We start from the raw sequence: 14,552 nt of genomic DNA, 5'->3' as shown, positions 1-14,552 counted from the left end.
GTCACTTGTTAAATCCACTTCATTCAGTGTAGATGAAGCGGAGGAGACAGGATAATAAAGAAGGATTTTTAAGCCTTGAGACTTGCATTGTGTGCCATTGAGGGTGAATGGGCAAGACAAAATATTGAAGTGCCTTTGAACGGGGGTATGGTAGTAGGTGCCAGGCACACTGGTTGGTGTCAAGAACTGCAACGCTGCTGGGTTTTTTACGCTCAACAGTTTCTCGTGTGTATCAAGAATGGTCCACGACCCAAAAGACATCCAGTCAACTTGACACGACTGTGGGAAGCATTGGAGTCAACATGGACCAGCATCCCTGTGGAACGCTTTCGACAACCGACTAATTGAGGCTGTCCTGAGGGCAAAAGGGTGTGCAACTCAATATTAGCAAGGTGTTCCTAATGTTTTGTTAACTGTGTGCATTCCTAACGCACTGTGCCCCTTTTATATATATATATGTCTGAACCTCCTCATATTGATGGATTGTCTCTGAACAGCCATATTGATGGATTGTATCTGAACCTCCTCATATTGATGGATTGTCTCTGAACAGCCATATTGATGGATTGTCTCTGAACAGCCATATTGATGGATTGTATCTGAACCTCCTCATATTGATGGATTGTCTCTGAACAGCCATATTGATGGATTGTCTCTGAACAGCCATATTGATGGATTGTCTCTGAACAGCCATATTGATGGATTGTCTCTGAACAGCCATATTGATGGATTGTCTCTGAACAGCCATATTGATGGATTGTCTCTGAACAGCCATATTGATGGATTGTATCTGAACAGCCATATTGATGGATTGTCTCTGAACAGCCATATTGATGGATTGTATCTGAACCTCCTCATATTGATGGATTGTATCTGAACAGCCATATTGATGGATTGTATCTGAACAGCCATATTGATGGATTGTATCTGAACAGCCATATTGATGGATTGTATCTGAACAGCCATATCGATGGATTGTCTCTGAACAGCCATATTGATGGATTGTCTCTGAACAGCCATATCGATGGATTGCTGCAGTACGGTTTTGGTGGGTTTCACCTATACATTTTGATTTACCATGATGGATCATGGGAGAAGTTCATTAATGCTCCCAATTACCACCTACTGACAACAGTTCAATCAGTTCAAAATTCTTGCTTGTGAAATTGCTCTTTGCTAAGAAGCTATTTTAATTGTAATTTTTGACCATTTTAATTGAGAACAATTACAGTAATGTACTTATTTCCAGGGGTACAACTTTCAGGGGGGACATGCCCCCCCCCCCCTACAATCTGAAACAAAACGAGGCAACGGTGTGCTTTAGGACCATGTGGACACCTCCCAGTGGTCGGGTAGGCTGTTTGGAGTGTTTAAGTAATAATAATTCAAAAGTTATGTTATATCTGCTTTTAATGGCAGTTCTAGTGAAAGTAACCGTATTTATTCTGCATGAAATGTCTCTAGGACAAACAAACTTAACCCTAACCCTAGCTTCTAAAATGAATCCCAGCTCCTAATCCTAAACCTAATTCTAACCTTAACCTCCAAACCTAAACTCAACCCTAATCCTAGCTCCTAAACCTAATTCTAACCTTAACCCCCAAACCTAAACTCAACCCTAAACCTAATTCTAACCTTAACCCTAACCCCTCTAGAAATAGCATTTGACCTTGACTAACACATTTTTGTTTGTTTACTATTCTTGTACACACACCTTGTTTGCAGGACAACTTGCATCTCATGATGGAGCTCAGAACCGAGGTTTATCTTAGCCGGTACAAAGGTGTTTGCAGTTTTGTAATAAAAAGAGAAGAATTGAAAAGCGTTTTACGCTGAGGTAATTCTATCGTTCATATTTATCAATGTGTTTTTATAATTTGGATAAATCTAATTCTACTTTCAAGTGTTGTAGAAAGTATTTTATACAACAAACGTTCACGTATGTTTCCATATGTCTTATTAAACATGTTCTCTATAGCTAGATTTACATCCAATTCGCGACAGATTTTCATTCGAATATTATAGAATATGTGCGTGATGACGTAGTACATACAAAATGTACTTTTTCGCTTAAGGTTTCATGTACCGAATCAAAACGAAAGTTTCACGTGTTTTCATCGCATTTTCAACTCACAAAAACGGTTGCGTTAAATATGAAATGTGTCGACTCTGGTCTTGGCATCTGCGCTCTATCAGCAGCTAGCAGATACAGTGCAGGTAGGCCGTGCAGGTGGGAAGTACAGGTAGGATTATGCAGGTAGGATATGCAGGTAGGCGAGTCTACATGTTGAGATTATTATGGATAAAAGCGAGAATATTTTTACTTGTCAAAAGGCAGTTATGCATCGATCATCATGTCAGCAGAATAAGAACCTCAATATTTATTGGAAAGGAGCATCAAACTCATCACGTTGGACTTTCACCACCCTGTGACGTTCATCATAACTTATTTCACCTGCCGTCTAATAAACTGCATGTTTTACCGAGTCATAGTGAGAGGACAACACACCATGTCATCACGTGATTCTATATGAGAATTATTATATCCATATTTGAGCATAAAGGTGTTTTCACCGACATTTCTCGCACAATTAATTTTACAGACACAAAAAGATCCCACTATGTCGGATGAACAAATGATCTGTCGGCATTTTTATAAAATTACACAGAAACCTCCTGTTTCCATCACAGCTGTCTTTAAAAACAGTGGATGGAAACGTGTTTATAGACACCGATAAAATTCGTAAATGCACCAGTTCTCATTTTACATTTACATTTTAGTCATTTAGCAGACGCTCTTATCCAGAGCGATTTACAGTAGTGAATGAATACATTTCATGTAATTTCATACATTTTTCTCATCACCAGGGAGTTTTATTCTCGTGCATGGCAGACATGCTAGAGACATAGTTGGTGAATATCTTTCGTTCCGAATGAAGGGCATGTACTGACGCCGAGGCTCAGTAAAACATATAATTTAGAAGATTTGACAGCATTTAATTTAAGAGGACGGAATTGGAGGAACCTTCAGATACATTATGATATTCTGAGAAAACATATGACTGTATATATACATACACTATATATATATATATATATATATAAAGTATATGGACACCCCTTCAAATTAGTAGCTTCAGCAATTTCAGTCACATCAGTTGCTGACAGGTGTATAAAATCGAGCACACAACAATGCAATCTCCATAGACAAACATTGGCAGTAGAACGACCTTACTGAAGAGCTCAGTGACTTTCAACGTGGCACCGTCATAGGATGCCACCTTTCCAACAAGTCAGTTCGTCAAATTTCTGACCTGCTAGAGCTGCCCTGGTCAACTGTAAGTGGTGTTATTGTGAAGTGGAAACATCTAGGAGCAACAACGGCTCAGCCGCGAAATGGTAGGTGATACAAACTCACAGAACGGGACCGTCGGGTGCTGAAGCACGTAGGGCGTAGAAATCATCTGTCCTCGGTTGCAACACTCACTACCGAGTTCTAAACTGCCTCTGGAAGCAACGTCAGAATAATCATGGTTCAGGCCCCTTAGTTCCAGTGAAAGGAAATGTTAACGCTACAGCATACAATTACATTCTAGACAATATTTTGCGTCCACCTTTGTGGCAACAGTTTCGGGAAGGCCCTTTCCTGTCTAACCCTTCAAAAGAGGACATGTGCTGTCAGTCAAGTAGATCCTTAAATTACCTCTCCGTTTGTTATTGTGCCCTCAGGCTCTGCTGCATTGCCTAGTCCTCTCCGTTGAGAGACCCAGTGATGCCCCTTCAGACCGAGGACCAGCCCCAGAGTCCTGCCTCCTCACCTGGGCACAGCTCTGCTGCCAGCCCCTGATGTACTGGAACTCAGGTCTCATGTGGAGATTCTGGAATTTCGTCCACAATCCATGTTGTTCCTCATTGATTGCCCCTCGGAGATAATCTGATTTCTCCGTCATTGTTATCATGGATTCACATACAGAACTGATGTCCTCTCTCAATGGCTTACAGATTTCTGTCATCTTGCCGTTTTCCTGTTTCAACTCATTGAGCTGACCCTGGGAAAACTGCAGACTGTTCTTCAGGTCCTGGACCTCTCTGGTCAGGTCGTCCATGCTTTGATTAGTAGAATCCAACAGTATTTGGACGAAACACTTTAAGCTATTTTCTTGTTGTTGTAACAACTACTTTTGTTCATTTAAAAGATCCTTCAACTGTGATAGAGAGACTGTACTGTCCTCATGGCCTTTGTCATGGTAGCAACGTAGGCTACGCTGTTACTCATCGCAGTTCCTGACAGGGCAGGTCACAGGGGAGATGGAAACAGCAACAAACAGCAAGGATCTAGACAGTTACAAGCCCGGAACAATCCGCAGTACCAGCCACAGTGCCTTAGATCGCTGCGCCACCCGGGAGCCACAATGTGAAGTGTTAAAAATGTTCAATAAATTTGTTTTACTGTATCATGTCTACCAATACTTTTAAATGACCACTGAACTGACAGGACTGGATATGTGAAAGTAAATGTAAACTAGAATTATAATGAATGAAATGAAACTCATTCTATTTGTTCATTTAAGAGAATTGGGAGTTAACCTTTGGTATCAGCCATGGTACTTCCTGTATATAGCCATGTTATTACCTGGTACTTCCTGTATATAGCCATGTTATTCCCTGGTACTTCCTGTATATAGCCATGTTATTACCTGGTACTTCCTGTATATAACCATGTTATTACCTGGTACTCCCTGTATATAGCCATGTTATTACCTGGTACTTCCTGTATATAGCCATGTTATTACCTGGTACTTCCTGTATATAGCCATGTTATTACCTGGTACTTCCTGTATATAGCCATGTTATTCCCTGGTACTTCCTGTATATAACCATGTTATTACCTGGTACTTCCTGTATATAGCCATGTTATTACCTGGTACTTCCTGTATATAGCCATGTTATTACCTGGTACTTCCTGTATATAGCCATGTGATTTTGACAGGTTATTGTTATTCACTGTGTATTTATTCTTTATTGTCACTATATCTTCATTTCTGCATCGTTGGAAACGGAGCCGGAAGTAAGCGGTTAGTCCGCAGTACCAGCTGATATTTGTTCAAAAGGAATTAATTTATTTCCGTGTTGCAGGTTCTGATTTATGCATTTTCTGAAAATGTTACATTTCACCCCCGGGGCAGTAAACTGGAACATTCCACCCCGGGGCAGTAAACTGGAACATTTCACCCCGGGGCGGTGGGGTAAACTGGAACATTCCACCCCGGGGCGGTAAACTGGAACATTCTACCCCGGGGCAGTAAACTGGAACATTCCCCCCCGGGGCAGTAAACTGGAACATTACACCCCGGGCGGTGTAAACTGGAACATTCCACCCCGGGGCAGTAAACTGGAACATTACACCCCGGGGCGGTGGGGTAAACTGGAACATTTCACCCCGGGGCGGTGGGGTAAACTGGAACATTTCACCCCGGGGCGGTGGGGTAAACTGGAACATTTCACCCCGGGGCGGTGGGGTAAACTGGAACATTTCACCCCGGGGCGGTGGGGTAAACTGGAACATTTCACCCCGGGGCGGTGGGGTAAACTGTAACATTTCACCCCGGGGCGGTGGGGTAAACTGGAACATTTCACCCCGGGGCGGTGGGGTAAACTGGAAGATTTTACTCCTTGAGACGAAGTCACACGTTATCTGTTTGATTTAAGAGATAATACCCGAGATTTGATTTATTAGGATCCCCAACCAGGTTTGCTGTTCATTTGAGCAATATGAGATGGAAGGGAGTTCCTTGCACTCATGGCTCTGTATAATACTGTACGTTTACATTCATTTGGAATTTCCAACACAATTTTTCTTATAAAAACAAGAAGTGACGCAGCCAGTCTTTCCTCAACTCTTAGCCAAGAGAGACTGGCATATTAATATCAGCCCCTCTGATGAATGAAGAGCAAAATGTGCCGCTCTGTTCTGAGCCAGCTGCAGTTTAACTAGGTCTTTCTTTGCAGCACTGGACCATATGACTGAGAAATAGTCAAGATAACATGCTGACTAGACCGGGCACGCGCGTGCGACCGCCATCGCGCGCATGTTGATTTTGTCCATCCACACCAGCTGTGATCAGGACACAGATTGAAATATAAAAAACTCTAAACCAACTATGTTGATTTGGGGACAGGTTGAAACACATGAAACATTCTTGGACATTTAGCTAGCTAGCTTGCTGTTGCTAGCTAATGTGTCCCGGGATATTTTTTTAAAACATTTATTTAACTATATAATTTATTTAACTAGGCAAGTCAGTTACGAACAAATTCTTTATTACAATGACAGCCTAGGAACAGTTTCTAGTGATCTCTCCTCCTTCAGTCTTCTTCTTCGTTGGACTTTATATGGAGGTTGGCAACCAACTTTAAGGTGCATTACCACCACCAACTGGACTGGAGTATAGACCTCAGTTCATCTTTCAATCACCCACGTGGGTATATGCTCCTAACAACCAATGAGGAGATGGGAGAGGTGGGACTTGCGTCAAGCGTCAAATAGTTCTATTTTAGCACTTGGCTACGCAGAAGCTCGTTGACGCGTGCGAGCATTTTGAATGAAATGATTGAATAACATGTACACTGAACAAAAATATAAACGCAATATGTAATGTGAGCTGGAATAAAATATCCCAGAAATGTTCTGTACTCACAAAAAAATGTATTTCTCAAAAATTGTGTTCACAAATTTGTTTCAATCCCTGTTAGTGAGCATTTGATCCTTTGTCAAGATAATCCATCCACCTGATAGGTGTGGCATATCAAGAAGCTGATTTAACAGCATGATCATTACACAGGTGCACCTTGTGCTGTGGACAATAAAAGACCACTCTAAAATGTGCAGTTTTTTCACACAACACAATGCCACAGATGTCTCAAGTTGAGGGAGTGTGCAATTGGCATGCTGACTGTAGGAATGTCCACCAGAGATGTTTCCAGATAACTTCATGTTAATTTCTTTACGAGAGTTGTTTTAGAGAATTTGGCAGTACGTCCAACCAGCCTCACAATCGCAGAACCACACGTAACCATGCCAGCCCAGGACCTCCACATCTGGCCTCTTCACCTGTGGGATCGTAAGAGAGGGTAAGAGTATTTCTGTCTGTAATAAAGCCCTTTTGTGGAGAAAAACTCAGTGGGTGGGCCTGGCTCCCAAGTGGGTGGGCCTATGCCCTCCGAGGCCCACCCATGTCTGTACACCTGTCCAGTAATTTGAAATCCATAGGCCAAATTAATTCATTTCAATTGCCTTATTTCCTTATATGAACTGTAAGATTTTTGTTCAGTGTATGTGTACATTTATTTTGGAACTCTCGTGCACGGTGTGGTCAGCATGTAACATAATATTACATCCTGCAGGACTTGCTTTGTGGAGTGTGGTTTGTGAAGAAAGCAGATAATCTCTTCATTAGACAGACTTCTCCCCATCTTTACAACCATTGAATCTATATGTTTTGACCATGACAGTTTACAATGTAAGGTAACGCCAAGTAATTTAGTCTCCTCAACTTGTTCAACAGCCACACCATTTATTACCAGAATCAGCTGAGGTCTAGAACTTAGTGAATGATTTGTACCAAATACAATGCTCTTAGTTTTAGAGATGTTCAGGACCAGTTTATTACTGGCCACCCATTCCAAAACAGACTGCAACTCTTTGTTAAGGGTTTCAGTGACTTCATTAGCTGTGGTTGCTGATGCGTTGAATCATCAGCATACATGGACACACATGCTTTGATTAATGCCAGTAGCAGGTCATTGGTTAAAATAGAAAAGAGTAGAGGGCCTAGAGAGCTGCCCTGCGGTACACCTCACTTTACATGTTTGACATTAGAGACACTTCCATTAAAGAAAACCCTCTGAGTTCTATTAGATAGATAGCTCTGAATCCACGATATGGCAAAGGTTGAAAAGCCATAACACATATGTTTTTTAAACAACAGGTTATGGTCAATAATATCAAAGGCTGCACTGAAATCTAACAGTACAGCTCCACCAATCGTATTATCAATTTCTTTCAACCAATCATCAGTCATTTGTGTCAGGGCAGTACATGTTGAGTGCCCTTCTCTATAAACATGCTGAAAGTCTGTTGTTAATTTGTTTACAGAGAAATAGAAACAACTGTTTGACCATATACAATGCTAACAGTTTGCTAAGAGCTGGCAGCAAGCTGATAGGTCAGCTGTTAGAACCAGTAAAGCTGATAGGTCAGCTGTTAGAACCAGTAAAGGCCGCTTTACCACTCTTGGGTAGTTGAATGACTTTGGCTTCCCCTCCAGGCCTGAGGACAAAGACTTTCCTCTAGGCTCAGATTAAAGATATGACAGATAGGAGTGGCTATAGAGTCAGCTACCATCCTCAGTAGCGTTCCATCTAAGTTGTCAATGCCAGGAGTTTAGCCATTATTGATCGTTAACAATATCTCCACCTCTCCCACACTAACTTCACAAAATTCTAGCTTTTTTTTCATTATTAGTTTGTCTGAGTGCGATGGCTCACTGTTCGTTGTTGGCATTTCCTGCCTAAGTAATCATTCAAATAATTGGCATCAAATGGTTTTGTGATGAATAAGCCATCTGATTTGATGAAAGATGGAGTTGAATTTGTCTTTCTGCCCATAATTTCATTTTAAAGTAGTACCAAAGTTTTTTTCTATCATTGATCTTGGCTTCATAATACAGTTTCTTCTTTTTGTTGAGTTTAGTCACATAGTTTCTCGATTTGCAGTAAGTTAGCCAGTCAGATGTACAGCCAGACTTATTAGCCAATCCTTTTACATTTTTTTTACATTTTTAGTCATTTAGCAGACGCTCTTATCCAGAGCGACTTACAGTAGTGAATGAATACATTTCATGTCATGCATTTTTTTTTTTTTCGTACTGGCCCACCGTGGGAATCGAACCCACAACCCTGGCGTTGCAAACACCATGCTCTACCAACTGAACCACAGGGAAGGGGCTTTTGCCCCATCTCTTTCAACCATACAGTTTTTCAATTCCTCATCAATCCATAGAGCCTTAACAGTTCTAACAGTCAGTCTCTAAACAGGTTCATGTTTATCAATAATTGGATGAAATGTAATAAATTCCTCAAGTGCAGCATCTGGATGCTCCTTATTAATCACATCAGACCAACTAATATTTTTTTAACGTCATCCAGATAAGAGTCACAGCAAAATCTTTTGTATGATCTCTTATACACTATTTTAGGCCCAGCTTTTTGGAACTTTGTCGTTCCTGGATATAGCCATTATATTGTGATCACTGCATCCAATGGGTACGGATACAGCTTCAGAACAAAGTTCTACAGTAAAAATGTGATCAATATTGGTGGATGATCTTGTTCCTGTCGTGTTTGTAAACACCTTGGTAGGTTGATTAATAACGTGAACCAGATTACAGGTGCTGGCTACAGTAAGAAGCTTCCTCTTGAGCGGACAGCTTGATGAAAACCAGTCAATATTCAGGTCCCCAAAAAAGTAGACCTCTGTGTTTACATCACATACACTATCAAGCATTCACACATTTTTATTACAGTAAATGTATTCACACCTTCACTTTATCCACACTGAGATTTTTAAAAATGTAATTTTAACAATCTACACACAATACCCCATAATGACAAAGCAAAAACAGGTTTTTAGAATTTTTATCAAGTTAAAATAAAAAAAATACCTTATTTACAAAAGTTTTCAGACACTTGAGCTCAGGTGCATCCTGTTTTCATTGATCATCCTTGAGATGTTTCTACAACTTGATTGGAGTCCACCTGTGGTAAATTCAATTGATTGGACATAATTTTGAATTGATTTGGAAAGGCACACACCTGTCTATAATAGGTCCCACAGTTGACAGTGCATGTCAGAGCAAAAACCAAGCCATGAGGTCGAAGGAATTATCCATAGAGCTCCGAGACAGGACTGTGGCGAGACACAGATCTGGGGAAGGGTACCAAAATATTTCTGCAGCATTGAAGGTCCCCAAGAACACAGAGACCTCCATCATTCTTAAATGGAAGAAGTTTGGAACCGCAAGACTCTTCCTAGAGCTGGCCGCCCGGGCAAACTGAGCAATCGGGGGAGAAGAGCCTTGGTCAGGGAGGTGACCAAGAACCCGATGGTCACTCTGACAGAGCTCCGGAGTTCCTCTGTGGAGATGGGAGAACCTTCCAGAAGGACAACCATCTCTGCAGCACTCCACCAATCAGGCCTTTATGGTAGAGTGGCCAGACGGAAGTCACTCCTCAGTAAAAGGCACATGACAGCCCGCTTGGAGTTTGCCAAAAGGCACCTAAAGAACTCTGACCATGAGAAACAAGATGCTCTGGTCTGATGAAACCAAGATTGAACTCTTTGGCTTGAATGCCAAGCGTCACGTCTGGAGGAAACCTGGCACCGTCCCTACGGTGAAGCATGGTGGTGGCAGCATCATGCTGTGGGAGGTTTTTTAGCGTCAGGGACTGGGAGACCAGTCAGAATTGAGGGAAAGATGAACGGAGTACAGAGAGATCCTTGATGAAAACCTGCTCCAGAGCGCTCAGGACCTCAGACTTGGGCGAAGGTTCACCTTCCAACAGGACAACGACCCTAAACACACAGCCAGGACAACTCAGGAGTGGCTTTGGGACAAGTCTCTGAATGTCCTTGAGTGACCCAGCCAAAACCCGATCGAACATATCTGGAGACCTGAAAATAGCTGTGCAGCAACGCTCCCCATTCAACCTGACAGAGTATGAGAGGATCTGCAGAGAAAAATGGGAGAAACTCCCAATACAGGTGTGCCAAGATTGTAGCGTCATACCCAAGAAGACTCGAGGCTGTAATCACTGCTTCAACAAAGTAAAGGGTCTGAATACTTCTGCAAATGTGGTATTTTTATCAATACATTTGTAAAAATTTTTAAAAAAAAAAGTTTTTGCTTTGTCGTTATGGGGTTTTGATTAAGAAAAATTATTTAAATCAAATTTTAGAATAAGGCTGTAACGTAACAATGTAACGTAACAATGTGGAAAAGGTCAAGGGGTCTGAATACTTTCCCGAATGCACTGTAGATACTAACTGTTAGTACTTGGTAGAGAGACAGGAAACACAGGGATAAATACACTGGGCCAGAGAGACAGGAAACACAGGGATAAATACACCGGGGATAATAAGTGACACCTGGAGAGGGGTGGAGACAATCACAAGACAGGTGAAACAGATCAGGGTGTCACACAGACACTATCAAGCATTTCACATATATAATATATAGATACTGACTGTTAGTACTTGGTGGCCTATAGCAACACCCCAAAAGAAAAGGCTTGAGATGTGCCAAGTGAACCTGCAACCACAACACTACAATAACACTTGACATGAGATCTTCTCTAAGCATTACAGGGATATGGCTCTGAATATATACAGCAACACCTCCCCCATAAGCATTCCTGTCTCTTCTATAGATGTTATATCCTTGTATTGCTACTGCTGTATCATAGAGCCTGTATCAATTTGTAGCAGACAAATGAACGTAGTAGCTCAAACAAATAAATAAAAAGATAAATTGACATAAAGGTGAAGTTTTATAACTATAACCCCTACTACACAGAACACCGCAATCCATCCAAGTTTCACACAAATATACAAACACGATACTTTGTGTTTTCATTTACAATATTAGGGGAAAATAAACAGCTTCTATGGGGTTATATCTGGACAAACGTAAATAAAAAGCTGCTGGTTTCTTTAAATGAAAGACTTACATTTCGTCATGCTCAAGAACATGAAAATCTCTGCTTTGCAAACAGGTTTACTGTATTCAATATTAAGGCCGTCATTCTTTACTAACCCATGGAGCTGGTCTCTCTCAGGCTACCTTCACACACACACAGGTTGGCACTTCTCTCAATGTGAAATGATTAGGAAGGTTGGACTGAAACAACTTGTTATTGATGTGTCCTGATGTTTTGGGGGTTAAGTTAGTCTTTTGGTCTAGTGAGTGGAAGAGTCACACTAAAACATGCGATATGGTGATCTGACAGAGAATACTTCCAGGACATATAGGATACATCCCAAATGGCACCCTATTCCCTATTTAGTGCACTACTCCTGACCAGAGCCCTATGGCCTATTTAAGGCCGCGACAACGGCAGTATTGTGGCAAGGAAATAAAACAGGAAGTGGATTTAACTTCATTAGGAAAACAGCCCCAATGTTGTTAACAAATAGAATTGTCGTCATCCTGAGTCACATTTTTATTTTCAAAGCTACGTCATACAATATGTTACATACAGTAGATTTTAAAAAGGGAAGAAAAAAAAGATGTCTGCTTCATGTTTTCCTTTTTGCCACGTAACAAACTGATCACGATACTGGTATCATCACAGCCCTAATTCATAGGGTCAAATGTAGTGCAATACAGTGTCTTCAGTAAGTATTGACACCCCGTTTTCAACATTTTATTGTGTTACAAAGTGGGATTAAATCAACGATCTACATAAAATACTAATATTTTGATAAGTTAAGTATTCAACCCCCTGAGTCAATAAAATGTTCGAATCCTCGTCTTCATGGTAAGCAACTCCAGTGTAGGTTTGGCCTTGTGTTTTAGGTTATTGTCCTGCTGAAAGGGTGAATTCATCTCCCAGTGTCTGGAGGAAAGCGGATTGAACCAGGTTTTCCCTCTAGGATTTTGCATGTGCTTAGCTGCATTTACGTTTCTTTATCCTGAAAAACTCCCCAGTCCTTAACGATGACAAGCATACCCATAACATGATCCAGCCACCACTATGCTTGAAAATATGGAGAGTGGTACTCAGTGATGTGTTGGATTTGCTCCAAACATAACACTTTTTATCTGATAGTCATTACTTTAAACATACAAATTCTTCTAAGATATTTCACCCTGAAACTGTATCACTGTGTGTAAAATCCATTAGACACATAAGACTATACGTTGATAATGTGTGCAGCGTAGGCAGGATAGAATGAGAACATTGATTTCCTTACAGGACATTCTGTCCCGTGGAGAAACTGTTAGGCTTGCAGAAAATTATTAAACGTTGTTGCAGAATATGATAAACAACGTATGTGTACAGGTGGAACAATACAACCCGCCTAAAGCGGGGTTCTCGACTGATGTGTGTATAAAAGATGGGCTCTGAACTTGAAAGGGCAAAGCTCTCTGAATAAAGAACTGATTATTTGTATGCTGGGACTGTCTGTTAATTCAAACTGGAGACTTACAACCTCTAGGATACAGATTTTGTTATAAAATAGTTCAATTAGAACATGGAGATAGAAATTCTCGGGACATAATCCTGAATACAAAATGAATTGTTTTGCCACATTTTTTTGCTGTATTACTTTAATGCCTTGTTGCAAAACAGGATGCATGTTTTGGAATATTTTTATTCTGTACAGGCTTCCTTCTTTTTACTCTGTCATTTAGGTTAGTATTGAGGAGTAATTACAATGTTGTTGATCCATCAATCCTCAGTTTTCTCCTATCACAACCAAACAGTTTTAGTCACCATGGCGAAATCCTTGCGAAATTTCCTTCCTTTCCGGCAACTAAGTTAGGAAGGACGCCTGTATCTTTGTAGTGACTGGGTGTATTGATACACCATCAACAGTGTAATTTATAATCTTCACCCATCTATCAATAGGGGCCCTTTGCAGGGCGTTGGAAAACCTCCCTGGTCTTTGTGGTTGAAATTCACTACTCGACTGAGTGACATTACAGATAATTGTATGTGTGGAGGTACAGAGATGATGAAGTCATTCAAAAATCATGTTAAACACTATTATTGCACACACAGTGAATCCATGCAACTTATTATGTGACTTGTAAAGCACATTTTGTACTCCTGAACTTATTTAGGCTAGACATAACAAAAGGGGTTGAATAATTATTGACACAAGACATTTCAGCTTTTCATTTTTAATTCAATTCATTTGTAAAATAATAAAAAATAAAATAAAAATTCCACTTTGACATTGTGTGTGAAGGTCAGAGACCCAAAAACAAATCTAAAAATGTAATAATTTTTAAAAATCAGGCTGTAACAGAATGTGGAAACAGGGGTGTGAGTACTCTCTGAAGGCACCATATAGGGTGCCATTTTCAGATACATTCAACGGCTGGTCGTCATTTGGGGTCAATTCATAACGGCTGATCAGTTATTGAATTTATAGCTTTGGCTGATCGATTAAAAAGAAAAATCGACAAAAGATGAGATGCTCTGTCGTATTAAAAAAAATAATAATTTAAGCTACCTTTACCAAGCAAACTTGATTTCTGCATGCTCACAAATGCCTAGTAATTATCTTTAGGACTGAAACCCAGCAGAGAAATTATAATTCATATTTAATGATAACTAAGAGTAGGTTCCAGCTTAGTCTAAAAGACATGATTTTCTGAAACTGGAAAGTATTCAGACCCCTTGTCTTTTTCCACATTTTTGTTACGTTACAGCCTTTTTCTAAAATGGATTAAATTAATAAATCAGCACACAATACCCCATAA

The sequence above is a fragment of the Salmo salar genome, chromosome ssa01, assembly GCF_905237065.1.
Source record: "Salmo salar chromosome ssa01, Ssal_v3.1, whole genome shotgun sequence".
NCBI classification, from domain to species: Eukaryota; Metazoa; Chordata; class Actinopteri; order Salmoniformes; family Salmonidae; genus Salmo; species Salmo salar.
Note: the sequence above shows the minus strand (reverse complement) of the source record.